We start from the raw sequence: 27,674 nt of genomic DNA, 5'->3' as shown, positions 1-27,674 counted from the left end.
CCCCCCCCCCTTGAATATACAGTTGCGTAACCAGGATTCTAAAAAGGTTGGGGGGGTTGTCCAAAAATTTGAGGGCCCCCTATAGACTTGACCAACTGGAATTTGATGATATGATGGGGGGTGTTATCTTGAACTTTTGAGAATTTTTTCGGGTTCATGAGGGGGTTGTAACCTGGAAAACGCACCCTTCGCTACGCCACTGCCTTGAATTGAAAAACCTAGAATCTCTAGGACGCAGTCTGCGTCCAAGCTCCCTGTAGGTACCACTGAATAAAAAATATGCAAGAATACATACTATCATGCTATGCATTCATATGCTTTTTCTATGAAAAAACCTAACGATAAATGAATTAATAATGTATTTACATGGATTTTACACTAATTTCGTTGTGGACAGGATCACGATGGACATACTATACATAATATTTTTCACTTAGTAAACCTACTACTTACTTAAGTGAATAATAAGTAAGAAAAATTGGACAATTTATTTAGATTTTTCACCAATTTCGTTGGGGACTAGATCACAATGGACATACTATAAATAACATTTTGTCAATGAGTATGGAACATAATGAATAAAATATTTCAAAACAGATCAGAAATAACTATTACAATCTTCAACGAAACCATAATCTTCAATCCACAAAACATTCACGGCCATCTGATGAGTCAACTGAAGGTACATTCTACATTGTCGACGCCCTTTCCCAATCAGAACCATCCACACAATACGTCTACACTAATCACAGGCTCCAGTTAACCGAATTCACCCAACGCTAGGTCAGGTATTCTCTAATTAATCCACGGCCCACAGTCAGATTCACTTCTTAACTGTCAGTATCCTTAATTAGATTACACCAATGCTTTCCATTCAATCAATGCTGACAGGCTGAATTAAATCTCACTTGTGATCCTGAGGGGATTTACAGTGAGATTCACTACAAACTGTCAGAATAACATGCTTGATAACACAAATGTTTCCTATCTAATCAATGCTGACAGGACCCCCTGGGGCCCCCGAATCTCAGAAATGGAAAGTCACTGAGTGTAAAGCGTAAAGTGTGAAGTGTAAAGTGTAAAGCGGGCCTCAAGCAAGCAATTAATTTTCAACAACCAAACAAGCCTGAGGGGCCCGAAGGCATCATCGACACTAACATCATTAATAAACTCATTGAAGGTTCGTCTGAGCCAACGGGTCAATGACCTCGCTTCAATTGTGATGACCATACAAAATTAATTCGGTGTCAATAAACTCGTCGTGTACTGTCTCAAAGTCGGGGAGGATGGAAGGTCAACTATGAGTACATTGAAAAAAATAGATTGAATTTTAGATGTTTCTTGCATTTGAAATAATATCGGGGCACCGAGCTTCGCTCGTTATTTATTGATAAACAGAACACAATTCTTCAAGATCATTGGGAAAGGACTAACAGGCACAGCCCAAAACTGCTCCTTCCCCGAATTTCGATTTATACACTATAAATAAGTCCAAAAAGTAGGTTATGTTCCATACACTTGAACTCAGGTCCAATTTTCAGTTCAAATATTTGATAACAGAAAAGTTCTAATTTAGATTGTTTACAAACCAAATTGAATATCAAAATAACACTCACTAATCACTTACAACTGTAAAATAAAGATTAACTTTGAATTTCATGATATACCATGTCATGTCAACAAATCAGATTATTTTGATCGAGTCTATTAAAATTTCTAGATTTCTCGTGAGATACGGTCCGTAAGCTGATTGATTACACAGCTGATCTCCCACACAGGCACACACATCTTCTGTTACCGACAGGCGACGAAATTATCATCTGTTTTTCCAAGGATGATTTATCCTTTAGCGAGTTTTCCCAGGGATGAGACCTAGTGCAATCGAATTTTCATATCATAAATTTACTATGTTCCAAATTTCGTGAAAATCGTTAGAGCCGTTTCGAGATCCGTTGGACATAAATAACCAAATATAAAAAAATGATTATAAATAACCAAATATATACAGAAATTTCTCGCTCAATATAATAGGATAGATTGGATGAAGACTTTGAGTTGTAAGAACTGCTTGTTTATCGTAATAACAAGAAACTAGTTAGGTTATTACTCCTTTTGATTTGCATATTACAATGTTTTTATATTACAATACATACTATTGTACTTTGGTTGAACATTTTCAAAGAAAGCAGATATGGCTGAAGAGCTAAGAAAGTTTCTTCTCACATGACGCAAGCCGTCGTATTAAATGTGACCAATGAATAGATTAAAATTCATACAAATCAGAGCAGACTGGAGTACTACTGTACTACAGAAAATTGACGGACAGACACAGACTACAAGGATATATTATATACTCACGGACTGACGGACATACTCTGATCCTCCTAAATTGATTATATTGATACAAAAGGGTTATATAACGAAGGGTTAATAAGTTGATCAATTGATGCACTTATTTGTAAATGTGTCAAAAATTAGATCCAACAATCTCATCCAAAATCCTATTATATTAAGCGAGCAATTTCTGTATTTTTATATAATATCTATTTATATCTGGTTATTTATGTCCAACGGAACTCGAAAAACGGCTCTAACGATATTCACGAAATTTGGAACATAGCAGGTTTATGATATAACAATTCGATTGCACAAGGTCTCATCCTTGGGAAAACTTGCTGAACGACATTGAAAGGAGGATTCATCCTTGGCTGAAACAGCTGTGGATAGTAAAAAAGTGAGTGAGCGAGTGAGTATGTGAAAAATCAAAATATCGCATCCCCGAAATTCATAAGATGACATATTATAGCCAGCTGTGAAATATAAACACGATCATTTCAGAGAATTGTGTTCTGTTTATCAATAAATAAAAATAAGGAGCGAAGCTCGGTGGCCCGATATTTAATACCTAAACAAGGAATAAAAGCCTTTCATTACATTGAAACATACTTCAATCTAGATCTCTAATCAATGAATAACAATATCATCAACTCCATCAACCATACACTGTCAGATCACAATTACTCTCAAATATCCTCCCAATTATCCAAATCATACTCTCTCTCCCGCTCTCACGTTTGCTATTCCACCATCCCTATCTTCTTCCTTTACGTATTTCGCGAAAACCGTGCACAAAGCAAACCGTGGTGAGACACTGTGGGGTAAATAAGGGGGGGTACCCCATCAAACACGTAACCGATTATTAGTGACCCCCCTCATTTACCCCCACCCCTTCTCCAACCACTCTTCACATAACAATCAAGATGACTATAACCACAGAAACTGAGAATGTCTGACTATATTGCCTGTGTTATATCGCACAACATCGATATACCACAAAATTATACACGGCTCAACGAGTTAACTATCCTCAGAGAACAATCTGCCAATCATCTTCTTTACTTTTATCCTGTTCTTTATTCTTCTTTCTTCCTCCCCCCTATCATTCTCAACAATCATTTTTACTCCTCCATGAATTCAAGTATCACAATATCTGCTACAACACTAGATACCTGAAGTGACTCAATATTCGATCATATCGATCAAGTACTTATCTGGCAGCATCTGAATGAAGATAACGAGAACCTACAATCTTTTTAGTGAGATGCTAACGCTGAGTCTAGTTTGCATAACACTCAAATAACATACTCTAGTTGATTGACTATAGCAAAGAAAATGTATACTAGATTGTTTAATTCTATGACTATGTCTATAGTATGCATACTAGGTTACATAGACATGATATTATTATGATATTATACAATGTACAATGTAGATCGACTCCGATGTTAGATTATATGAGAGACTGAGTGAGTCACTCTATACTGAGTCACTAAAGGTCTGAATAAAGATTTACTGCAAGTCAATCTCAATTTTATCTAATTTCACTATCAATCTCTGTCTGTTTCAACTTCTATATTCTGTGGTTGGACTACGGTACATTCGAATTTAATCAGTAGATTAAACGATAGAGAAGAGATAGCATAAGCATAGAATTAACAATCTAAATAGACAAACAGTGTAGAAGTTGAACCGTGCATACTTCATGATTCTAAAGTTATCTCATTCTGTAGACAGAAACACCCTCATCACAGTATATCATGTCTATGTCTATTCCCATCTATGCTATGGAAATATCTTCTGGGGTGATTCAACAGACAGTTATAAGGTGTTTTTAATGCAAAAAAGATTATTAGAGTAATTTTCGGGTTGAGACAAAGAGACTCATGCAAGACTGTTTTTCAAAATTCTGTTGATTTTCACCTTGCCTGCAATCTACAATCATATATTATATTATAACAGTTATTAATTTTTATCAAGAGTAATATCAATAAATTTCAATTTTGCACAGAGAGACATGATTACTCCACACGCAATCAGCATTTGCTGTTGCATCCAGTCCATAGACATTCGACATATGAGAAGAATCCCTCTTATTCAGGATTAAGATTATATAATAAATTACCTGAGACTATTAAAAAAATCGTATCTCTAAAGGTTTTTAAGAAATCTGTGAAAAGAAAAATTAATAACTGATATATGATTGTAGATTGCAGGCACGGTGAAAATTTTCAGAATTTTGAAAAACAGTCTTGCATGAGTCTCTTTGTCTCAACCCGAAAATCACTAATTTTTTGCATTAAAAACACCTTATAACTGTCTGTTAAAGAATTAGTTGATAAAGCGTACTACTCGGTGGCAGAAATCAATTAACCATAGACTCTGCAAACTCAATGACATTCTGAACAAAATAAAATTCTCACATTTAGGACTATATTTATTAAACTATTTATTAGGACTATAAAATTCTATTTTTAGGACTTGTGTTAGAATAATGATAGACTTAATATAGGTTACACTGTATTAAATAGTTGTTTATATATTGTTACTGTTTTATTTTACTTGTTAAAAATCTTACTTAATTTTAAGGATGCAATTATTTGATGTAATAAGATGAAAAAAAAGTTGTCTCTGGCATAAGTCTCAAGTCATAAATCTATCTTTTCTCCATGACTAAACTCACAGGAAAGAAAGTCCAGTCCAATTCGAATTAGGCCTACACCTGAGTTGGTTAATAATAATTAGTATAGTGAACACAAATAATGTTTACATATTGCATTGCAATAACGGGTTTTGTTGTTGTATAGTTTAGTAGCCTGTTGACGCCAATCTAGTTTTCCATAATACAATTTCCTCAGTCATGTCCGTTTCTCAAATTCATTTGTGTTTATCAAGTTTCTTGGAACAATTTGAAATAATTAGTTCGTAACACAATCTCAGATTAATTATAGCTCTTGCTTGTCACCCAGGCAGTGTGGTTCTAGATTGATTCCGGTTCTAGACATGACATTTTCAGAATAAATCATTAACCCTCATAATATACCTCGTAACGAAATTTTCCTGAATTTAGGGGGGCGAATTGTTTCACACCTGCTCAAAATATTGTTAAAATCAAGTAAAGTGATCCTCAGCATTATTAGAGAAGTAACAATTTATTATAGATTATTGATAAATGTTGTTAACAATATTTTTCCACTCTAAAGGTGCGTACAGATGACGCGCCGCGAACATGAGCAATTCACTTTTAATCAGCTGATGCCAAGCTTTTTAAATCTGTATCTTACCGTTTCTGTAAAAATACAGATATAGTCAGCTGATTAAAATTGAATCGCTCATGTTCGCGGCGCGTATATCTGTACGCACCTTAATAATATACGTCAATCTAATCACAAATCTGTCGAGTTACAAAATGTTAGAACAAAAATTGCAAAATAACACAAAATTGTCTCAATTACTCGAACAAAATCTTGAACGTTGAACTTGTCAAGAGATAGGATAGATGAAGCCAAGGATCAATATTATCACAAAATAAGTGAATTATAACTCACAAAATAAGTAAATGAATAAAATTATCAAAAAAGCAAAGTAAATCTGGAAGAAAAATATCAAAAGGACCACCTTATTATTTGATCTACTAATGCTATTGCATCAGTGCACTAACTCCGTAAACAAAGACTTAGTGTATTCTGGTGACGTCAGCACAGATAGGGCTCGCTCCTACACCAATAAAAATTTGTTGATTTCAGCTGATCTATATCAGCTAGTGTTGTTATTGGTGTAGGAGCCCTACCTGTGCTGACGTTATCATCAACCACCTGTCATGCACTATGGCTTTGTTTACGAAGGTAGTGATCAGTGTCATTTGTATCGTGAAAAAATAAAAATATAATAAATAATTAAATAGATAAATAGTAGGCTTGGAGCTACAGAAAGAGATGCTCAGAATGAATATTCTCCGGGAGAATTTTTGTTGGTGCGGCCAAACCGACTTGGATGTAAATGACTCTGGGAGTAGTGCCATAGTAAGTATTTAAAATGAATTCATGTTAAAATAACAATTGGACAACTGAAGCAGTTGATCTTTAAGTTTATCAAACCAGTTAACACATCTGAAACAGTAGATCGTTGAACACAAATTAATTCAGTTAACACACCAAGGTCAGTTTCCATCAAGATTCCACGATAACGAAAGTAATGTTAACTCCGTTACAACAAAAAACTAGGCTGAACCCATTGAAACAATGTTACCTTTCGCTATCTCTGATCTCGTCAACCTATTTAACTAATAACTCGCACTATGATCTAATTAGAGAGCAACAACAACAACAGTTGAAGAATCACAACCACTTTCACGACAAGAAAAACTCTACAATAAAATTTTTATTACACTCAATCAGCCTCTTTCTTATGATTTGCCACAATAACATGGCCTTTGCCTCGATGCTTCATTGTCCGGAACAATTACCGCTTTTTATGCATTTAGTTCGTGAAATAATCTCAAAAATTAGTATTATTAACTAGGTCTCTTCCAATTCATTCAGATCTAGTTCATTTCTATTCATTGTAAAACGAATCTTGAAAACTAACTAATCTATTCTAGTTGAAACTAGTCAACCGTTAAACTATTCGTTTTACTTCAAGTGGTTTATTTTATTAGAACTATTCGTATTGAAAAGTGTTGTTCATACAAATTCTTGGTTTTCACCAACTTTGAGGACTTTCAGGAAATTGAAGACTTGTTGGGTCTGTCATATTTTACGATAATTACTAAAATTATAGACTTTCAATAGTAATTTTGACAATTTGAAGTTGAATTTTTGGGTTTTCATTTTTATTTAACCACAGTATTCCATTGAATTCATTCTATTGTTGGTGCAATATTCTTTATCATAGAGTACACACCTATTAGTAATATGGAAATGGAAGAGTTAATTTAATCATGTAGAAAATTTATGGAAAGTCAATCTAAAGCGGAAACTGTTGGAGTAAGAATCAATCATAATGATAATTTACTTGAAGAATTTCTGTTGAAATTTTGGTGCTTCAAAATAGAATAAAATACTGGTTTATGCATAAAGATATATGCATTTGATACGATCAATATTGATTGGTTCAATGAGATGCATTTATGTTGAAAAAAAGATTTGAGGATTGGATTGCAGGTTCGTGGCTTCACTAGTCACATTGAAACAAGAACTATGTGAAATTATCACAACCTCTCTATTTACAAGAAAAAATTATGAACAAGTTTCGGTTGACTCAACATTTCCAAACTCTAGCAATCTTGAAAATTTGAACATTGAACAGCAGAATGCCTAGTGGAATGGAGTTAGTTATGATTGGTAGTTAGTTGTGAGTCTCTTTGCGTCTTGGTTCGTTTAAAGTTTGATTGGTCCGCTCACTATGGGCGTGTCTTATCTTGGCCAATAACAGACGCATCATAGATAGGTCAACAACTATCAATAATATGCTCCATTCTTCCATTTACTCTGTCCGCTGATATTAGCTAACAATACAAGTTTCAATAAATATAATTATGTTTTTCACTATTTCAAGTGAAGTAAATTGAATATACATATTATATTTATTCTAATAAAACCTTGGACCTTGTGAGAGATGAATGGAAGTGCTACAATGGGAAGAATTAAATCAGACTCAGAATTATTCTTGAATAAACATCAATGAAATACTGAAAGGAAGTGAAATGTTTACCATTTATCCAATGCTCATAGTTTCAGATGAATCTCACTTCATGTGGTTCTGAAAAATAATTATTTTAATATTCTGAAATGATTGGTAGTAGGTTTATCTATACTAGGATTACTGTTGTGTAAGAGTTTGCGTGATATGAATAAAATTTCAGTACGGTACACCTGGATTGATCAAGTAGGTCCAAAAAGGCAATAAAATTCATGTGTAACACACTCTCAATCAGAACTTTTGTATAAAGTTCAAAGTTGATAGTGTAATGTGTATCACTGATACGCACAATGCTAAAGTGCCGTAACAGAGAACAAAGGTCAGCCAATAATTTATGCATGTCATTACATAATGGAAAAGTCAAAAGCGCATAAATGCTGTGATTTACTGAGTGTTAACATGGGTGCGGTCTCCGAGGTGTGAGATCGAACAAATCTCAATGCAAGATTAGAAAACTGCACAACAGAAGATTTACAATTCCGAAACATTGAAAGCGGATAATTTGGCCTCAATGAGTTCATTAATCATTATTAGAGGAAGTAAAAAAATTGATGAGGTATCAAATGGAAGAGCGAGATTAGAAGACTGCAAAACATTACAAATGCAAGATACAATGTAATTTCAGTTGAATATTTTGAGCTGAATAAAATCAACCATAATTGATTTGAATTGAATCGCTGCCTTTATTAAGAGCCTAGGAGGGCGAAGTTAGGGCTCGGCCGACTCTCTCTTACACTAAATCCTCCATACAATCTAAGTTACAGGTACAACTATATAAACATCATAAACCATAAATTAAAGTTGAAGGAAACAAAATAACTTTAACAGAGAGTGAAAAAATTAACAAAAGAGAAAATAATAATAAAAATAAAAAAGGAAAACTCTTTTCTGAATGAAAAAGAAAACTGGAATTATTTCTTTCGAGTTTAAGTTCGTAAAAGGAGAAAAGCAAGAGAAAGAAGAGAAAAAGTATTTGTAATTCTTAGAGAAAGAAATAAATTTGAATCTATTTCACAAGTTTAGTGTTAGTTGGTTGCACCCTCAACAGCCTCAATAAAACATATTAAATCACGTAAAGCAATCCAAAAGCAATTTGGGAAAATCGTCTTAAGATATTTTGTACCTCCCACCCACCTACTGTGTGATTCAAAAGAGATGACTCACAACTAGATCAGACTAGGAGAGTACTAGGAAGAGAAAGTTTATAGAGATTTGAGTGAGCTTTCAAAATGCACTCTATCATTCCATACATCAACCATGATATGTGTAGGTATCCTTTCACAATGTGAACAACATTCATAAATGTTCAACCCAAATATAACATTAGTCTTGTTCGAAAATAAAAAACCAATATAGTCTGTATTGATCGCCTTCAGAAATGTTTTCTAGTAGCTTTCCAATATCGGTTGAAATATTGTTATGAAGTTTTGTTCACATGTTGAGTTTTGAATATCAATTTGAATATCAAGAGACAAGAATGAGTGAGACCAAAGTTATGTAATACAATAATATTGTAATGTATTTTTTACCGGATATCATTTTTTACTATAAATAGCCTGAAATACGCCGCGTTGACAATTAACATTTATTTCCTGAAAGAAGAGAATCTCAAAAGTATAAATATTTCAAAGTGGAGAATCTTGATGTTTAGACAAAATTTTCAAGAAACATTCTTCAAAATTGCTTTCTCAAAAGATTCTCTAGTATCTTCCATAAACTGTAATATTGAAGTAATTATATCGGAAAAGAATTATGGCTATTGAAAGTATCGTTCCTACCTTATCGAAGGAGAATCCAACACCAATGCTCAACAGTTTCCCAGCTATAGCACCTGGAAAAAAAAGTTTGATATAATTTACTGTATTCAATATTCAAAATATAAAAAAAATCTTATACAATGTGACTAATTTTACTTTTACAGTATTACAAAACAGAGTCAGGATGTACAGTACAACAGCATAGTTCAGTACAATATTGAGATTAAAAAGTTAGGAGAAATTGAAAATTTCCAACATAAATATCAAAGAATTATCTTGTTTTCCGTTAGGGCCACTCTTGAATAGAAATAAAAATACAAATCCATATTTTTTAGTGAGTAAACAATTTTGAAAAAGGGTTCTTGTATTTCTATTTTTATTTATATCAAAGAAAATATAGACATAATGGTGATTGCTCGTACTCGCAGACAGAACTATGTAATGTACAGATAGGTTAAGCGCCGTGCTCTCAGTTTTCCCGTTGGAACGGTGGTCTTCTTCAAGACCACTTTGCTAACAGACAGTCATGAGTTTCAAAATCACTTCCTAGTGGTTTGGAACCCAACTAAAACTGTCACTCCGTTCATTTCTCGTCATACCTTTCATCACCCATGTATACTTGGGTTATTGTAATAAGCTACAAAATCGCTTCCCGATGGTTCGGAACTCATCTAAAACTGTAGCTAAAGTACACTTATCTCACAACATTATCCCTCCCATCACCCTAGCCCAAGCATAGGACATATAAATACAGACATCATCCTCAGTAAAGAGTTTTCAGATATTTCTCAAAATACTGTCTTGGATTTACTAGGATATTGTGCTGAACTAACAATTCCACCTTTTAGGGCGGTTTGCACAGTCAAAGCTGGAACTGAATCTAATCAGCTGGTGGTTAAAACTCAAAATTAACTACATTATAACTACAGTTACTATATTACTGGGTAATATAGTCACTGTAATTATAACGAACGAGACTTGATATGGACTAAATCCAGTTCTAACTGAAACTGTGTGAATGGCACTAACTGTACGGAGATAACATACGTATCATAATTGACCGAGCGAAGTGAGATCTAAGATAATTTCAAGGATTCAAGTCGACGGTTTGGCATTTCTCTTAATGTTTAAATGTTTATATGTTGCGCATTTACAACGAAACGCGGTAATAGATTTTCATGTAATTTGAAATTTTTTCCTTTTTAAATTGCGCGTCGACGTATATACAAGGTTTTTGGAAAATTTTCTTTTCAAGGATTAACATAAAAGATAAAAGGAGCCTCCTTCATACGCCAATATTACCGTGAACATCAGACTATAGAATTATTCGTCATAAATCAGCTGTCTAGTGGACTATAATACTACCCGTTCAAAAACATCGAACAACTTGAAAATGTATCTTTCCAAATTCCATCAACGTTAGTAGACAGTTGACTATAATACAACCCGTTCAAAAACATCGAACATCTTGAAAACTGTACCTTTCCATCAACGTTGTAGACAGTTGCAGCATAAGTAAACGATAGCATAAGTAGATATCCTATGGTATAGGGCGTTTATGTCGCAACTTTTACTGTTATCCCAAGCCGATAGTTCACTTAGTACTCCCCCATGCAGCTGTGTGACGCTGGTAGTCTCTCAAATTGTGCCGTTCATACACTCTCACCCCAACAAAACAGTAAAAATTTACAATAATCGACAGTAATCGGCTTGAGATAACAGTAAAAGTTGCGACACAAATTTGTTTCTCTATGGTTGCAGCCAGACCTGATAACAGCGCTCACACTCACATTCCGGGACGACACGTCACGGTACGATAGGACAGAAAGCTTTATGTTTATTTAGGATTTTTCTAGACATTTTAAATTGATAGATTATTTATTAATTTTTGTGAAAACATAACAACAGGTCAATGTAACTTACTGAGCGCGAGGTCTACTGTTCACAGAGCTACTAGTAAACTATAATATCAACAGTGTGCTAAAATAATGGATGCCTCATAAATAGTTGTAACCCCTGGTCTTCCCCTACAGCGACTGATTACTGAATTTCTTGTGGTAGAAGATAATATAGGTACTACAAATATCTAATACCTCTTGAAAATGACTATGAAACTTCAAAAGAAGAAGATTTAGATTATTGAAGAATCTAACTATTAACTTAGTTTAGATCAAACTGAGGTAGATTATATTATGGGGATCATCCTCCACAATAAAAAACACAGAAAAACCAATTAACTGTATGAGGAGTAAAAGTGCAACATGTATCTCAAGTGAACGAGTGCAAGGATTATTTATTTCTCGTCTTGTGAGAGCTTTCAGTTGATGTGCAGAGTGCTTGTGAGTGTGAGCCACACATAAATGGAGAATGCATAAAATGCTATTAAATTACATAAAACGAGAGTTGGGAAATGAATCATGCGGTGCCACTCAACTCACAAAGTGATACATGTTTCCCGACCTTATCACAATACACTCCGAATACAGGGCATTTATCAAGCAACGCGAATACATTTTCTTCTATTTTTGGACTACATTACTTTACGACTCTAGTGACATCCATTCCAGACTATCAGTGTTGCTCGAATAGAGAGCGCTAGTGTTATACAACAAGAAATTCTGACAGTTTAAAGTGAAACTCAATAGAGAAGTTGCAATCCTGTATTATATGCATTTGTTCGGTTCCTATCTTATTCCCCAAGAACCTTTCCTTTTTTTTGCCAACTAGAATCGTTCATTAGAAGAAACGTAGCATCTGTCAACACTATCAGAACAATCTTGGTTTGTTTTGTATTGTTTTTGCTTGGGCGCAGGTCGCAATACTGGTTTAGGCTACCTTACTTTTGCATGAAACTTGGAATACAAGTGAAAAATAGAAAAAATGAAGTCAACAATAAGAATGAAAGAAGTATTCAGTGAGAATGGAGAATAGAATAAGATAAACGAATAGAATAAGGATGAAAAATATACAAGAGTGAAGAGTTGGATAAGGATAGGAAATAATAAGAGAATGAGTGAATGCAGAAATATCATTGAGCTTTGATCAGATATGCAGGTAGAAAGAAGGCCTAATTTGAATAATACTAAGTCAGAAATGAAACAAAAAGTGGATACTAATTGCAATGGAGCATTAGCTACTTGTTTTATGTAAGAATTGAGGTGGAGAGACAAAGTAGCTTATATTATCTAGACTACTGGGGGGAATACAATAAAATGAATTAAATAAATGAATAAGAAACTGGTTGATAATATTCAAGACAAGATTGGGCAAAGGATGAGCTGTGTTTTAGTAGCATTTGAACACACGTTCAACCTCTTAAAAAATAAATGAAATGATAAATGATGGCTTTATATTGTCATAGGCTACTGTTTTATTAAAGAAATTTGAGATACTTGTTTCTTGTTCCGATGGTTACGTTATCAATCTATAGTGAACTGAAAGCTTAAACATTGAGCAGCAGAATATAATATAGTGTGGGTGAAGCCTACAATATTGATCATTAGCTGTTGACCAATGGAAGTTGAGCTCTACTGTCATTGGCCGAGAGTAGACACGACCAAGTATTTCAAATATGGTCATGAGAGCCGTTTAACAACAAATGAAGATAAATTCAACAGAACTAAATAACAATATTTTGTTATCCTCTTGAATAAAAGATTACTAGTAGTTCTGTGAACAGTAGACCTCACGCAGTATTCTCATCCACAAGTACCTGATTGAAACTAAATACCTTATGGGAATACAGCAATAGACTGGCTTCTCCACACATCTGTGTAATCACTTGTCAGCTGATTTATGATGAATAATTCTATGGCTAATATTGGCGTATGAAGGAGAATCCTTTTTCCTTTTATATTATCCTTGAAATGCAAAATTTCCAAAAACATTGTATATACGTCGACGCGCAATTAAAAGAGGAACATACCTGTCAAATTAAACCGTAAATGCGCAACATATAAACATAAACATTTAAACATTAAGAGAAATGCCAAACCGTCGACTTGAATCTTAGACCTCACTTCGCTCGGTCAATTAAGAAATCAACTCATTCTCATAATATTAATAATACCTTCATAATATTAATATTCACCTCACTTCTGTAAGATATTATTTGTATATTTAAAATATTTACTTATAGATGATAAATGAAAATAAGCCTGAAAATAGTCGAAGAAAAATTTGTATGAAAAATGGCATTAACTCAGAGTAAGGACTTTGTTTATACTTTCACACCAGAAGAATGAAAAATCAAGATAAAGTGGATCTTTCTTGGAAAAGCTAACATGGATAATTCACAATAAAAAGAAATACCACATACCACCGACATCAATTACGGTTGCATCGAGAATAGTTGTTATCAGTCAATTATCAATTGAATGGTGAGAATAAAACAATTGCACCTCTTCTATTATACGAGTTGTAACAACGTTATGGGAAATGCATTGCAATAATGCTATTATTCTATTTCTTCATTGCACCGTACCCGCTACTTACTAATTATATTTTTTCTTCTTCAAGACAACAGGAATACAATTCAAATTGGTTGTTATTTCTTGTTTATTTGAACCTGGTTCAAATAAACCATAACCCAGACGTTTATTATGATATACCATACAAGATATTACATTGATATTTGATTTAAATATGTAATTTTGTCTTTATTAAACAATTATTACTCTTTATTCCTCATAGATTCATGCAATAAGTACATCAGGAAAATGATAGAGAGAGAATAAATAAGATAACCTTGTGCTATTCCTCTCCCAAATTTAGATAAGGTTACACATAGGTTATTAAGGTTACATGTCTATTTCTGTAATTTTTGAGTATGATATTGTATGTAAGTTAATTATTGTGTCAATTATTTGCATGAAATAGTTGATAAAATAACATCTTCTATAATATATAATATAGGAAAGAAGAGGCTTTCCTTTTACACGTACGGGATTGATCACTTACGAATGTCGTCATCACGTCTGAACTACTAGACTGATTAACTTGAAAATATTTGCATATTGATTCTTGATTTACCGAGCATAGTTATAGGCCTATTTTGAATTCTTCAAGATTTCAGTAGGTCAAGTTTTCAGTTTGTCACGTTCATAATTTGACCCTTGCGGAGCACGGGTTACCTGCTAGTTACTCATAACATTGTGCTGTTTTGTATCTAATCTTACAGAAAATGTGAATGTGAAAATGTGAATTCCATAAATTAGTGAACCGGGAAGTTGTCTTCGATTTATTTATTATACATCTGAGAACCAAAGAAAAAGTTATCTCAAAATGAAGAACTGTTCAAAAAAGAACTGTTGAATGAAGAACTGAATGAAGAACTGTTTATTTATTATACATCTGAGAACCAAAGAAAAAGTTATCTCAAATTAACGAAGAACTGTTCAAAATGAAAATGCATAGAAACCACATGATACAAAAACATACAAAGAAACCCATTCCTCTAAGAATCATAGGCTAAACATGATTCAATCATGCGTTGCACCCCGTAACAAAAACTTCTTATTGTAACAGAATTAACTATACTCGGAGTAGTCAATCGTGACATCACCATCAACCTAACCTCATTCACAAATCTCACCCATTCATAAAAAAGAAAACAGGTCAAATCACATATACTGACGTAATCCCTATTCACGGTTCAATGTCGCGTAATAAAGTAGTTGATAGTAAAAACATTATTCACAAGTCAAATGAATAGTAAATCCCACACCTTTGGACTTAATACGGGGGACATCATATCACAAATCATAAGTCACACCTACGTTAAACATATACATGTTCATATCACACACCCTTACCGAAATGAGTAAATACAAGAGCGAAAGATACTAGCATGTACTTGTATATTTGTACTTGCATGTGCAGGCCTATAAATAAAAAGATAAGGTACACCCAGAAGTCAAGTCAGAATAATAAACGATCAAATTATGTCGTATAACTCGTAAGGAAAGTTTACGTATTTATCCAAGTGTGAGGTAAGTTATAACTGTACACATTCAAAAACATTTCTATTTCTTATGTCAATCTCATTTCTATCAACTTATTCGAATTTGCTCCTTCAGTTATCTACTTCTCTCTTCATTCATATTTTTCTGCTTTACTACTTTACTCAATCTAATTTACTCTCTCCATTCATCTTTTTCTTCCTCCTCTACTCTCTGTCCAAACTCTTCACTCTCAATGCTTTCTCTCTAAATTATTTTTTACAGACACTTCTCTCTCACTCTCACTTCTTCCATCTTAATTCAATAAGTTTACTCATTTTTACAGTTTCACTCCATGCTTTCAATCTCTCTCTCATGTTTCTTCTCAATCTTTGCTCTCTACATTCATATTTACTCTCACTTTTCATTCACTTTCATGTTCATTTACACAGTTAGTAAATTCATTCATACTTTTGATATTTATACTTCATACTTTTGAACTCATTCATACTTTCTGATATTTGCTCTTCCTCCAGCCTTTACTTTCAACATTTTTCCCCACACTTTATATCACTCTTACTTTTCACTCTCTCCCATATTCCTTCTACTCAATTGCCTCCCGTCTCAGTATTGTTCCTGTAAAACCAATATCACCATAATGTCACTATTGTGAACTGAACCACAATATAATCGGTGATATAATAAAACTATAGCTCCGTGATGATATGTAACAGTGTGCTATATAACTTCTCAAGCCACTGCCCTGCGAATTACGTGTGTATTTTATCGGTGACTATCATTCCATTCATAAATTTTAAAATTTATACAGCATACTCCAAGCATGACACATCTGCACTGAATTTATTATCTTGCAACGGAACTAAACACTGAAAGTTATGGATGCAGTGCAAGAAGAGGCTGGAATCATTCATGCAGCTTGCATACAGTAGGATGTATTATGAAGTTTGTCTTACGATGTATTATATGAATTTCCCTGAATAGCTTTGCATTCGTATCAAGGTGCGTACAGACTTATGCGCCACAGACACGTGAATTACGCTTTTCTTCAGCTGATGCTAAACTTACTAGTAGTTCTGTGAACAGTAGACCTCGCGCTCAGTAAGTTACATTGACCTGTTGTTATGTTTTCTCAAAAATTAATAAATAATTTATCAAAATTCAAAATGTCTAGAAAAAATCCTAAATAAATATAGAGCTTTCTATCCTATCGTACCGTAACGTGTCGTCCCGGAATGTGAGCGTGAGCGCTGTTATCAGGTCTGGCTGCAACTGTCTACAACGTTGATGGAAAGATACAATTTTCAAAATGTTCGATGTTTTTGAACGGGTAGTATTATAGTCCACTAGACAGCTGATTTATGATGAATAATTTCTATAGTCTGATTTTTACGGTAATATTGACGTATGAAGGAGGCTCCTTTTATATTATCCTTGAAATGCAACATTTCCAAAAACCTTGTATATACGTCGAGGCGCAATTTAAAAAGAAACATACCTGTCAAATTTCATGAAAATCTATTACCGCGTTTCGCCGTAAATGCGCAATATAAAAACATTTAAACATCAAGAGAAATGCCAAACCATCGACTTGAATCTTAGACCTCACTTCGCTCGGTCAATTATATCTTTATCTTACTGTCTCTGTAGAAATGCAATAAGCATATTAGCAGCTGACAAAAACCGAAATGCGCATGACCGCGGCGCACAAGTCTGTACTGCACGCACCTTTACATCAATAACTCAAATGAACAATTCATTATATAAAATTACTTTTATCTATGATAGAATGAGCGTGATCACAAATTGAAAGAATATTATCAAATGAAACATCAAAACTTAAAACATCAAATATCAAAACTTGTAATGATGAAGCGACATCTGACAAAAAGTTTCGTATCTACAGTCTAGACTTGGTATCCTCATCACTGTTTCTTTGTTCCATACTTATCGCTTGTTTTCGATAGTTTTTAGTGTGTTATTCCTTCATTTTTGAGAGAATTTCCGACTATATCGAGCTATAATAAACCGAGTTTTAATAGTGTTGCACTTTTGTTATGGCACTTCTAAATACTTGTCAAATTATGATTCAAATACATAACATATTACAGTGACTCCATGTATTATTATCACCAGCCCTCACCGCTATTCAATATTAACCATGTAGATTATTTTACTGTGATCAGACAATTCCGACACTGCCTATCTGGAAACCCCAGTTCCGACCGGACTGTACCGGTATATTGAATTCAATATTGAGGACAAAAATGTAATTATGTGTAACCTACATAGTATGTGATCTACATGAATTCGAGAAATCTCATCCATTTCATATTATTTCATTTGCATCTCAAAGATCTTGAAGCAAGAGGAAAGTAACATAGAAATCTCAGATATTGGGCCCATTCAAACACATTTTTAAAGTTTTCGAAAGAGATTATCTGGTATCAAACTAGCTATTTTACTTTCCTTGCCCTATTACCATAGGTAAGGAAAGTATTGCTTTCCGAAAAAAATTAAGGTACCCCAATTTCTATACGTTTCAAGGTCCCCTGAGTCCAAAAAAGTGGTTTTTGGGTATTGGTCTGTATATATGTGTATGTGTGTGTATGTGTGTGTGTGTGTTGTGTGTGTGTGTGTGTGTGTGTGTGTGTGTGGTGTGTGTGTGTGTGTGTGTTGTGTGTGTGTGTGTGTGGTGGTGTGTGTGTGTGTGTGGTGTGTGTGTGTGTGTGTGTGGTGGTGTGTGTGTGTGTGTGTGTGTGGTGTGTTGTGAAGTTGTGCTCCTTGAGGGGTTATCTCTTATGATAGAGTCCCACGTTGTGAAGCTATTATATGAAGTTGTGAATTGTAAATCCTTCACAGTTGATACGGTGTTTCTGATATTTATAAGAGCAGTCTCTAAATTCCCTCTTTTGCGAATAAATTCACAAAAAATTAAGGCCTTCCGGCTCGCAAAATTACTGGGTTCAAACCTCAGCTCTAGCTCAGTGGTAGAAACATGAATTTTATAAATACAAATAATCACCATAAGGTTCAGTGACCGGTGATTGGTAATTCTTACCGCTGCTTCTATGAAGTTCTTGAAGAATACCAGTAAGGAAATTAAAAGAATATTTGATGACTGATTATCAGTAACCATGTACCACTAGAGAATAATCAGGACCAACTATAGTTGTTTCTAGTTGATTCTTAAAACGCTCGTCGTGAATACAAGTATTCACCAATATACCCCTTCAAAATTCCTTAGAACTTACAACGCCAGTTCTTGAAGTTCTCTGGATCCTTATATGATATAACTGGAACCTTATTAATATAATTTCTTAATATATTTGTTCTGGCTGATAAAATGAATATCATCAAAGGATGATAATATTGAGTGCTCTGAATAAGGTTAATATTACTTGATTCAATAATTTTAAATGCTGCTAAATATTTGTTGGTACCAAAACAGCTCAAACTATATAACACGAGATGAACTAGGATAAAATAAATTTCTACGATTTGTATGCTGACATAAAACACAAAATATTCCCACAAAAAAGATGTGCATAAAAATATTCGATAAATCTATAATTCACTTAAATAATCTATTCCTAAAATCTGAATAATTATCACAGGCTTTGCTAAAATTCACAATAGTGTGTTTCAAATTCATAAATATATTATTTTTAATACTGGTACTTAGACTTCCAATCAATATGCAATTCTGCAATAAAAACCTGTTCGGTCTATAAGTTTGATATGGTATACTTTGGTCAATTAACAAAATTAATATTTAATAAATTAATATTCAAACATGAGATCTCAGGGCTTTTAATATGAGTTCGGGCAGTGCATGGAAGTAAGCTTCCTACATATAATAAATAAATTTATAAAAGTTCTTATGAACTATGTGATATTGTTCAACACGTGGTGACTTTTTATTTTATTTAAATTAATTGGAATAGCGCTTTTTAGTTAATTATTACCCCCACTGAACGTAGAAAAACGAAAAAACGAGCTCGTTTGGTTTGACTTATCACTCACTGACTGAAGTTCTAGATGTTCTCGTGGATTGAATTAATTATTTCCAATAATTAATTGGGTAGGCTCCTTTTCGTCACTGCTGGGCTAACGCGTGATCCAGATTTTTATAATTTTCTTTCGAATTAAAGCTATTTTTATGGGAATCTTTACAATTACGAACTCCTTGACAGCACTGAGTTCACAAATAATTAACATTCAACAAACATACATTACATTTAAAAAAGGGGTTTGGCTTAATAGTTCATTAAAAATTTTTAAAAGGAATAAGAAAAAACCTTAAACTCCATGTGCATCCTCTCCGGTCGGGATCTTAAGCCAGAAGAAGGAGGTTTTCAGAAAAATTTGCCTCTTCCTAGAATAATTCTGTAAGCTACTCTCTGATTGGCCTTCAACTTAATAGACTCAATACAATTGGTTGCCTTGGGAATCAGGGCTTCCTCGGCTTTATAATAGAAAAATTTAAATAAAAGAAGTTTTTATACAAATATATGGAGTGTTTATCTTAAATTGAATTCATAAATAAATCGTAACATACGATTTTAATAGATAATACATTTAGTTTTTATATGAGTTTTGTATACTCTTGATTTATCATGCTTTTTTGGATTATAATAAATATTTATACAGAAATAATAGTTGTTTGTAATTCTACACATCGACTTCCTTTAGTATACTTAATATATCCTTTATGAGTGAATTTTATATGATTCAACCGGTCATATGGGTTGATCGAATAATCAGCTGATTTGTTCAGTATTGGTTCTGATAATTATCGATTTATCCAAGATCGACTAATTCTTTTCAAAATGTAAACAAGTAACTCTAACCTCAATGTTCATGCATTTTATTTTTTTTTTCTTTTTACAATCCGCCAATAATAAATATGCCGCTTTATAATTTTTTGATCTTACCAATGGGTTCTCATAATTTTTAAATCACAATAATACATGTTTTCTTATCGTTGTTGATAATGCTATTACTCCTAATCGCTAATAATACTTGCTTTGAGTTGATTTACTCTTTGGGTAGGTCTAACCTTCTTTCCAATTTTATAGTTCTATTACATTTCATTGGCTCATTTAAAAATATTTGGTGGTTTCAAATTACCACGTGACACAAAACGCCCTCTGATTTCTGATTTAAAACGACAATTCGAGAATATAATATAAATTTTATGATCCAGTTGGTTTTGGATCAGAAATCATACATGTTACAAAGTCTGCTAATAACTCTACTGAGAATCCTACCTCCTAACAATTCAACAACATATACAACAATAAATAAATTCAATTCAAATACATACGCCTTACATCGGCCAATCTCCTTCTACACACAATACACAATATAAACTATCTCCTCCTCCATACATAATATAAATCTTTTTTCTAATCCACGCTCCGCCCTCAGGCCAGAAGCACATTTGAACGTTGGTGCAAAATCATTGCCAACCTAACAAACTGGTAATTCTCCGACTTGCAGAGTATAATATATATATATATATTTTTTTTCCTCAACATAGAACAGTGACTTGTACATTTTCATTTCATTCTCTTGCAGAATTTGGGCTTTGCTTTCATATAATGGATATTTTTAAGGATAATCTTTGGTAGGTTTTATCAACAAGAACTTCTTATTCCTCTAATACATTGAGACTTGGGATTAATGCTTTTGGTGGTAACTATGCGGTTTGATCATTTGGCGGATAATTTTAGTGATTTTCTTAATTAGTTTATACATAAATAATAATAATATAATATTTTTATAATATCTCTACATGCAATTCACATTTATATGACACTTGATCTTCTTATTCGGGGTATCAACTTTGATGATTTAATAGGCATTGACTACTCTGGTTTTCGTAGTAGACAGCTGGTTTACGTTGGCTTCGGTTCATCACTTGTCGCCATCTTGATGTCTCTTCCTGCTACATGAAGGTAAGTTGGCTTTTAACATTAGAAGTTATTTATTCTCTTGTTTCACTAATAAGAAAGGTGTTAAAAATGGTTTCTACATTTTTTATTTCTTTATTTTTAGGTGTTGTTATTCGAAGTGGATACTCGTCTGCTAATTAAGTTTATTGTTGGCGTTCGTCTGGTATGTATATCTTGTCAGGTAGGCCAATGACGTTTAACAAAAATATTATTGTTTATATCCTTATCGCTTATTGTCCCGATAATACGGCTTGAGATTAGAAATATTTTGTTTTGATTCTGTGAATTGTTTGGCGGCTCTGACGACCGATTCTCCATCAGCTCTCTTATCTTGGATAATTTAGAATATTTGCTTTGTCTATCCTCAACTTTTCTGGGTTTCAAATTGGTTTTGAAAATTTTTGAATTGATTCTCTTAGCATATATCACGCCCTCATTCATCAGTACTTTAATAATATTTTCTTTAATTGCTATCACAGCCATAATAATAATAATATTCACGAAATAAATCAATGTATTTATTGTATTTCTTCCAACATAACCTTTCCATAAACAACAATCGTATAATTCCATTTCCGATAAACAATGTACTATTCCATTCAATTTTATTTCACACGTTTTACCATCCATTATTATATTTTCCACATGTTCTTTAACTGACATCATAGTCATACTAATAATCATTGCAAAATAGATCAACATACTTGTTAAGGACATAGCATAACCTCTTGGTAGGCAATAACCAGATGTTCTTTCCTTCAATGAACAATTCATTCCTTCTTTAAATTTTAATGCACATATTCCATCTTCCAATAGCTTCCTATAATAATTTCTTCCTTTATCATTTTCTAAACCCGTATCCGTTATTACTTTTTCCTTGTTTTTGAGCATGTTCCTTTTCTTTATTCCGTAATTGCAATCACGACGGTAAGCTGCTTGCTTGAACCGCGTGTGCTTCGGGTGCATGTTGGTATCTTTATCCACTTCATTCTGGTGCCGGTATTCCTCCCTGCATGTTGCCTTCTTTTCCTGGTTGCTTGGTTCCTGTGCCTCTTTTTTGTGGTGTTTGAATTTGGCATGCGGACGGTAACCTCTCTTCCGGGGCCTTCTTTGTTGTTTTCTCCGGTGGGCCTTCCGGTGTTGGACTCTAGGGTTCGCTCCGACGTCGTCCTGCCGGTCACACTTTCGGCTTGCTTTGGTAGCGGTTTGCTCCTTGAACCTAGTGTGCTGCGGGTGAATCCAACGATGCTTGGGTGGTGGCTGTTCAAACCGGGTATGTTGTGGGGTTATTGCATGCTGGTACACAGTTTCGGTGCATGACTGTGGTTCATTATTTTTAGGCTTGGTTATTGGCAATTCCTTAATCATTTCTGTGTCGATGCTGCATGTTATTTTCGGTGGTGGGCTGGTTACTGGTGGTAGATCCTCGGGGGGAAAATAGTAGGCTTAATATGGGGTTGCTTTTTGCAGATTGATTTTGATGTATGTTTGATATCTTTATTTGGTGGCGGGCTGGTGCGGTGGTGGATTTGTTCTGGTGGTTGATTTACTGTAGGTTTTTGTTGGTCTGTTATTATTGTGCATGCCACTGTATAGGATGTGTTTAGCCTATTGCTATTTTGATTATGATCGTCCTGATTTGTGAAATTTATATCCTGTTTATCGTTTCTCTTCCAATGACGTCTGCTGTCATAATGTGCTTCTTTGTGATACCGTTTATTATTGTAATATTGGGATCTGTTCCTGGAATTATTTTCAATGTACTTTGCACTTTGCGCATTTGCTCCAGCATTTGCAATATAATTTTCACTATTATAATTTTTTCTGAAATGACTATTATTATTGTTTTTAGATTGAGTAAAATTTCCTGCTTGTCTATTTATATAATTTGGCTCAGAAGTAGCTGACTGGATACAATGTAAATGTTCTATCAATTCTTCACAACTGGAAATCGAAGATACTGCCAGTGTCATACGAACATTGAAAGGAAGCTTTTTTGATAAGATGTGGACCAGTGATGAATCAGTTAGAGATTCGTCTAACTGATCGTTTCTGCTCATCAGATCTGTTATAAAATCAGTGTAGGATTGTCTATTTCTACTATCGTAAGTGCATAAAATAATTTCTGACAATGCGTCCATCTGTTTACATTTACTCCAATACTGTTGCAGGAACTGGGAGATGAAGTCCTCCAGGCTGTTGATATCTCGCATCCGGCTCTGGAAAAACATCAGCGGCTCGCCGAGTAGTAGACTGGATAATTGGAAATGCCACATTAACCAAGAGGTGGGTGTCAGTTCTTGAACGGCTCTTATTTGGTCCACAAATGGTTTGGGTTGCATGTGACGGTAGGAATTATCAAATTTTCCAAGATTTTGGAAAGGTTGAGTGCTATTTACTGGTTCAATCGGTATATAATGTATTCTGCTGGCTGGAATATTTTCCATGGATGTCGCTAGTCTGGAGACTCTTTCCTCACTTGCGGTCCATTTATCATCTATAGTTTTTATGTTCTCATTCACTTCGCCATATAATGTGGTTATCTTTAGTTGTTGTCCGACTACGGCATTTTCTAATACATCGCATCTCTCACCTGATTTCGCCCCCTCCCCCGTTAAGTTTGCTATACCTGTCAGCACGTCACTTTGTTCTTTAGTTATTATTTCCATTCTATTGACATTTTCATCCATCTTCGATTCTATCCCGCATTTATTTTCTAATACCTTTTCCGTTGTAGCTTCTATGATAGTGGTACCTCTCTCCTCACCTAATATGTCTACCCGTTTTTCAATTTCTTTAGGCACTTCATCCATAGCTTCGACATCCTGTCTGACTGTTTTGATCTCTTCCTTGAATTCAGAAAATTTTTTCATCAAATTTCTCTTCCCTCTTCTCAACACCTTCGTGGTCAGTTTTGATATCTTTTTGGATGATTTTGATATTTTCTTCCATTTTATCCTGGATGGCTTTAGCGCTTTCATTGATGTCTTCTTGTATTTTTTCAGTCATTTCTTCTAAGGCTTGGTCGAGTATAAGTTTGAATTCGTTTATGAAATCTTTCGTCATGAAATTGGTAGTATAACCGACTGAAGAATCTAATGTGGTGTTGCGTTTTTCTAGGTTGATGGCGGCGGATGGCTGGCTAACCACATCGGTCGGCGACTGGTCCATGGCGACGATATTATGGAATACTTCGAATAAATTGCCAAGTGTATTACCAATCTCAGGAATATTAAAATGGATTCAGTGATAGTGCCTATTCCGGATAAAATTGTGTGGTGTTAAAAATTTCAAGTGTCATGTACATATATTACGAAAAGACCTTCGAGTGATACAGGTATGACTTCTGACATAGATAGATTGTAAACACTAATATAGTTCTCAAAAATTTTAGGTAGGGTTTTATCTTCCTTACTAACCACAGTATTATAATGCCTCAAATAACCTATAACCCTGGTCAGCATACAATGTCTAGATTCAAAGATCAAAATCAAATTTTTACTATAACTTTTATGGAAATTTCCATCCAATTTTTTTTTTTTTTCTATTATGAGAATTATATTATCAAACTCGTGTGATACAGTTTGTCTGTATTCATGCAGCTTGAAAAATTTTAATTTGTAGAGCAACTCAATTATTTTAGCCAGAAACTATAATAGATTATCAGATATATCTTGTTGAATCAACTTCAGATTATACTTCTTGCAGTTTTCAGTTCTATCAATAATTCCATTAATCATTGGTAGTAAGATTGAATAGGTAAGCTTTCCATCATGCCCCACGTTGGGCGCCATTGTGTGAAGTTGTGCTCCTTGAGGGGTTATCTCTTATGATAGAGTCCCACGTTGTGAAGCTATTATATGAAGTTGTGAATTGTAAATCCTTCACAGTTGATACGGTGTTTCTGATATTTATAAGAGCAATCTCTAAATTCCCTCTTTTGCGAATAAATTCACAAAAAATTAAGGCCTTCCGGCTCGCAAAATTACTGGGTTCAAACCTCAGCTCTAGCTCAGTGGTAGAAACATGAATTTTATAAATACAAATAATCACCATAAGGTTCAGTGACCGGTGATTGGTAATTCTTACCGCTGCTTCTATGAAGTTCTTGAAGAATACCAGTAAGGAAATTAAAAGAATATTTGATGACTGATTATCAGTAACCATGTACCACTAGAGAATAATCAGGACCAACTATAGTTGTTTCTAGTTGATTCTTAAAACGCTCGTCGTGAATACAAGTATTCACCAATATACCCCTTCAAAATTCCTTAGAACTTACAACGCCAGTTCTTGAAGTTCTCTGGATCCTTATATGATATAACTGGAACCTTATTAATATAATTTCTTAATATATTTGTTCTGGCTGATAAAATGAATATCATCAAAGGATGATAAATATTGAGTGCTCTGAATAAGGTTAATATTACTTGATTCAATAATTTTAAATGCTGCTAAATATTTGTTGGTACCAAAACAGCTCAAACTATATAACACGAGATGAACTAGGATAAAATAAATTTCTACGATTTGTATGCTGACATAAAACACAAAATATATTCCCACAAAAAAGATGTGCATAAAAATATTCGATAAATCTATAATTCACTTAAATAATCTATTCCTAAAATCTGAATAATTATCACAGGCTTTGCTAAAATTCACAATAGTGTGTTTCAAATTCATAAATATATTATTTTTAATACTGGTACTTAGACTTCCATCAATATGCAATTCTGCAATAAAAACCTGTTCGGTCTATAAGTTTGATATGGTATACTTTGGTCAATTAACAAAATTAATATTTAATAAATTAATATTCAAACATGAGATCTCAGGGCTTTAATATGAGTTCGGGCAGTGCATGGAAGTAAGCTTCCTACATATAATAAATAAATTTATAAAGGTTCTTATGAACTATGTGATATTGTTCAACACGTGGTGACTTTTTATTTTAATTCTAATTAATTGGAATAGCGCTTTTTAGTTAATTAATTACCCCCACTGAACGTAGAAAAAACGAAAAAACGAGCTCGTTTGGTTTGACTTATCACTCACTGACTGAAGTTCTAGATGTTCTCGTGGATTGAATTAATTATTTCCAATAATTAATTGGGTAGGCTCCTTTTCGTCACTGCTGGGCTAACGCGTGATCCAGATTTTTATAAGTTTCTTTCGAATTAAAGCTATTTTTATGGGAATCTTTACAATTACGAACTCCTTGACAGCACTGAGTTCACAAATAATTAACATTCAACAAACATACATTACATTTAAAAAAGGGGTTTGGCTTAATAGTTCATTAAAAATTTTTAAAAGGAATAAGAAAAAACCTTAAACTCCATGTGCATCCTCTCCGGTCGGGATCTTAAGCCAGAAGAAGGAGGTTTTCAGAAAAATTTGCCTCTTCCTCGAATAATTCTGTAAGCTACTCTCTGATTGGCCTTCACTTAATAGACTCAATACAATTGGTTGCCTTGGGAATCAGGGCTTCCTCGGCTTTATAATAGAAAAAATTAAATAAAAGAAGTTTTTATACAAATATATGGAGTGTTTATCTTAAATTGAATTCATAAATAAATCGTAACATACGATTTTAATAGATAATACATTTAGTTTTTATATGAGTTTTGTATACTCTTGATTATCATGCTTTTTTGGATTATAATAAATATTTATACAGAAATAATAGTTGTTTGTAATTCTACACATCGACTTCCTTTAGTATACTTAATATATCCTTTATGAGTGAATTTTATATGATTCAACCGGTCATATGGGTTGATCGAATAATCAGCTGATTCGTTCAGTATTGGTTCTGATAATTATCGATTTATCCAAGATCGACTAATTCTTTTCAAAATGTAAACAAGTAACTCTAACCTCAATGTTCATGCATTTTATTTTTTTTTTTCTTTTTACAATCCGCCAATAATAAATATGCCGCTTTATAATTTTTTGAT

The 27,674-nt window shown here is 33.7% G+C and overlaps 1 protein-coding gene across 1 annotated transcript in view; it reads right to left on the bottom strand.

Moving 5' to 3' along the window:
- The window catches only part of LOC111044027, a 184,013-nt gene that overhangs the window by 104,565 nt on the left and 51,774 nt on the right, over nucleotides 1–27,674 (bottom strand). Inside the window, exon 2 of the mRNA XM_039436711.1 lies at nucleotides 9,816–9,868. The gene's annotated coding sequence lies outside the window, so the exon portion shown is untranslated. The remainder of the gene's footprint in view (nucleotides 1–9,815; nucleotides 9,869–27,674) is intronic.

The sequence above is a fragment of the Nilaparvata lugens genome, chromosome 10 (assembly GCF_014356525.2).
Source record: "Nilaparvata lugens isolate BPH chromosome 10, ASM1435652v1, whole genome shotgun sequence".
NCBI lineage: Eukaryota > Metazoa > Arthropoda > Insecta > Hemiptera > Delphacidae > Nilaparvata > Nilaparvata lugens.
Note: the sequence above shows the minus strand (reverse complement) of the source record. Positions and strands in the feature narration are given on the sequence as shown.